At 40.3% G+C, this 4,117-nt stretch overlaps 1 protein-coding gene across 3 annotated transcripts in view; it reads left to right on the top strand.

Moving 5' to 3' along the window:
* LOC101847505 (protein FAM234B) overlaps positions 1–4,117 on the top strand; it is a 35,188-nt gene continuing 31,071 nt past the window's right edge. Inside the window, exons 1-2 of one of the 3 annotated variants that reach the window (XM_005101792.3) lie at positions 1–163; positions 2,151–2,273. The gene's annotated coding sequence lies outside the window, so the exon portion shown is untranslated. Of the gene's footprint in view, positions 164–262; positions 373–2,150; positions 2,274–4,117 lie in introns of those variants that run through there. The other 2 variants (XM_005101793.3, XM_035970640.1) reach the window with 2 other exon arrangements.

The following is a 4,117-nucleotide window of genomic DNA, read 5'->3' on the forward strand; positions in this document are numbered from 1 at the left end:
ACTGTTACTTGATCAATAATGAAGTTAGATTGTCAGCTGTTCCTTCCCACTGATGCCAAAAGATCTTGTCTGGAAAGGATTTTTCTTTGACTGTGAAGTATTGTCCTGAGTTCTACAGATACCTATGTAAACCAACCAACCAAAGCTTCAGCAGAAGTGAGAGGTTAATATAAGTCTTTTCAATGTAATTATGCTAGAGCCAGAGCTGAGTCTGGTTTCAGACGGAGTAAATGACGTCGAAGACGAAGACGGAAGACAAAGACAACACGAATAGTCATAACAATGATTACAGGGCAGTGCCATGACCTTCTTTCGTTGGCAATAGTATAGTATTGGCTCTTCGTCTAGAAAGATCTAATTTTGATAATTTAGGTGTGTAATCTTCTCATGCCAAGATGACCTCATGCCCCATGCGTAGGCCACCTCTACTAGGCCTAGCCTATTGTTTAAGTTCTAAAATTAGGTCTCTACAAGACTTAGAATAAAAAATTAAAACTCTTGTCTAGCTTTTCTAACTTTGTGTAGGCCTACTAGAGTGTCTAGAGTCAGTGCTTTTTCGGTAGTTCCCACCCCCCTTATTTGAGCCTGACCTACATCTAGATCTAGATCTTGATCTAGATCTAGATCTAGATCTATACGTTTGATTCGCGGTGAGCTAAGATATCAAACCTAACAACAGCAAAACATTAAATTGTGGTAAAAATCAGGGGGGCATGCCCCCCTGAAACCCCCCTCCCTGTTTTTATTAGGTCAGGGGGGCATGCCTCCCTGAAACCCCCCTACTCTTGGGGCCAAAACCCGTGAATAACAATTGCGGGGTGGGAACTACCGAAAAAGCGCCCTAGAGTCTAGATCTAGAATCTAGATCTAGATAATATACTTTAGACCTTCAGTCAGGCAAATGTTTGCTCATTCTCCCTTTTGTTGACCCTATATTCTAAATGTCTTAAAAGCTGGAAATCCAAAGGCACGGAAACTGATGAACGGCACTGGAACGAAATGTGTGGTATCGCAAGTGGTGACTTCAATGTTTGAATCCATAGAGACGGTACGGCACTGCAGGTTTGCGCCTTTTTTTTGTTTTGTTGCAATGCATTAGCAGCTTGGCGCCTACCTTGTCAAAACGTTCAGGTTTGTGAAACAAGAGCGGCCACAATGCAAAGTGGCATTTTCTTTGCGGCACCTCTGTGGCAGCGGCAGCGGCAGTTCTAATGGCTCCTGTATCCGATTAAAAAAGTGCCTGTGCGGTACCGCAGAACTGCCGGTGCGGTCCCGTTGCCGTTCGGTACTAACTAATGGATTCAGACAGTGACATTTCTGTTTGAGCGATATGTTCTGTCTGGGTGCCGTTCCTCTGCCGTTCAGTTTCTGTGCCTATGGATTTCCAACTTTAGCCATGGTATGCATTTCCCCAAATATGGCGATGACAGGGGAAGGTTATAATAATAACGAATAATATTGGAGAGAGGAGAAGGGATACAAGTGTCTATCAGCTGTGCAAAGCTACTCTAGGCAAACAGACTACGTAAAATATGTACACATGTATGCTCTCTCACTTCAGCTGATACATTGCTGATAATAGAATAGCTTTCATTTTTTGTCCTGTTTCTTTATTCTCAAAGTGTGCATGTATACAGTACAATGTTAATGTATTGTAAACAGAATTTTGATCACTAATCACATAGTTACTGCAAAAATGTATGTTTTATGCAGATGTATTTTTAGACATAGCTTTTGAAGAGTTAAAATATTTAATGGGACTTGAGACTTCTAAAAGAGAACATTACAGATGAGAATACCTTTTAAGCCGAGTATGTTATAACTTACTCGCCGTCTCTTAATACCCTATAAATTCTCTCTCTGTGTTTTTGACTTTCGGGAGTTGTATTCCTATCTTTGCTTAATTACTGCTTCTTATCATAAAGATGTAACTGGGGAGACATGAAGTGAAGATTCTTGGCTTCTTGTGTGAGCACTTCGGGCCAGCAGCAAGACTAGTAAATGCTGATATCAATATTTTAATATATATATATATATATATATATGACATGAATGCTTGCAGAAGAGATGCTTTATAAATGTGATATGAGGTTTATCAATGGGTGTCATAATTGCATTGCCTTTAATCTGTTGTTATTTTGCATTTTCAGGACAAAATAACATAATGTTGTCTGAGAGATGGACATCATCAACCCATAGACAGTCTTCTTGAAAATAAACAAACAACACTTCACTGAGACCCTCAGTTACATTTTGAGAGAAGCTCACCTGTGGTAAGTCCATTGAACTGTTAAGTGATATGTTGTGACTCATCATTGCTTTTGAAAGTTTTGTCTTGGGTGGAGGTGCATGCATTGTTTTTAAAAATTTCATTATTAGTGTGTTTTTACATGTTCATCGTAATCTTTGTTAAAAAATTGTCTTTCTTTCTCTCATTTCTAAGTGCTTGCAGGAGGTTTGAGGACCCCTCTAATGGGTCCTACTTCTTATCTTTCCCCTTGTTGTTTCTGACTGTCTTTTTTTTCTTTTTCACAGCATTATGTCTGTTATGTTAGTGTGCTTATGTGCCTCTTTTAACTTCGACTTGAGGGGTTGGAGGACCCGCTGGTAGGTCTTACTTTTTTCTTTCCCTCTGTGGTTTCTCTCTGTCTATCTTACTCTTTTCCCGCACAAAATTAACATTATAGTGTGGATGTGCATCTCTTTACTCAAACAAGAAAGAATGCTTAGACTTGTATGTAAAAATGCTGTCTTAGTCTTTTGCATCGTGCACTTCGCATGGCATGTAAAGAGGATTGAAGTCACTTCCTTTGGGTGTCACAGATGTTGGGATGGGCTGGGTTGGTAATTTAGGCATGGTTGTGTCATTCAGATTCTTTTTCTTCTTTCTTCTTTGACAAACAGTAAAATTAGTTGACTGGTTCAACTTATATTGTCTAAACGTTAAAGTACCAACTCTCACTCTTTGTGTTTTTCAGTCTTTTTGTCTCTCTATGCCCCCCCCTCCCCCACCCCCCCCCAAAATCACTGAATTGTCTAACTCATCACTCTCTCTCTGTGTTGCATGTTATGTATCACTTTAACAAACACTCTCTCTCTCGTTCTCTCTCAAAGGGGGGACATTAACCATGTTCTTATGCACAATAGAATTGTAATTGTAAATGGGCTAATTCATCAATATCAGGCTCATTACTGTGCCTGAGCTGCAACAGGGAACTGTTGCTTTTTCTCTCCTTATCCTAGCCCCAAGCCAAGCTACACGCACATGTAATGTGTCATGTGCAGGCCTGCCACATGGCCACGAGAGAGGGCTGCAGTGTGCTGTTAGTGGGTACTTGTTGCAATGGAAACTACCTATGAATAAAAACAGCTGGATTATTCCCACAAATGCTTACTTCCCTTGCATTTCTGATTTAAGAAGGATCTGATATAACAGGACTTTTTCTCTGGCCCCACCTTCCCTGTTATATCAGGTTTCTGCTGTATCGTCATTATCTCCACTCCTTCTTTTTTGTGTTTGTTACTCTCTTGCTACTCCTCTACTCAGCGGTACTTGTATGACTTTATTGTGTTGCAAGTGCCGTTAAACTCTTATTAAAACAATGTCGTCCTGATATTTTCTCTTTCTTTCTTTTTATGTTTGTTACTCTCTGGTAACACCTCTAATCTTCGACACTTATATGACCTTAATGTGTTGCAAGTGCCGTAAAATTTTTACAAAAACAACTAAATTATGTAGATTTAGCCAGTGTTGTGCTAGAAACTAAAAAAGGATACGGTAATGTTTTAAAAAAGCACAACCGTGTAATCGGGAGTCCCTCCCACCCCGCCCTCCCCGCCCCCCTCCCCTTTTCATGTTTGATCAGCGAGAGACTTGTTCCCGATATTGTGTCCGTCAACAGACAAATTAAATATGCACATTTCTAGTTTTTTCTCGACTTGTGTATCATTCACTGTAACAGGCGCGAGTGTTTGGCTCAGGCAAGGAGGTTACAGTGTTTTAAGCTCCTTGGGCTTAGGCTACCAGCCACGCCTTTTAAGCACCTTTACTTTTAACATATTTTTGGTCGAAACCAATCTCTCCTTTTCTTTTTCTGTCACCCTCTGTGTCCCCCCC

Source organism: Aplysia californica, unplaced genomic scaffold (assembly GCF_000002075.1).
Source record: "Aplysia californica isolate F4 #8 unplaced genomic scaffold, AplCal3.0 scaffold00299, whole genome shotgun sequence".
Taxonomy (NCBI): domain Eukaryota; kingdom Metazoa; phylum Mollusca; class Gastropoda; order Aplysiida; family Aplysiidae; genus Aplysia; species Aplysia californica.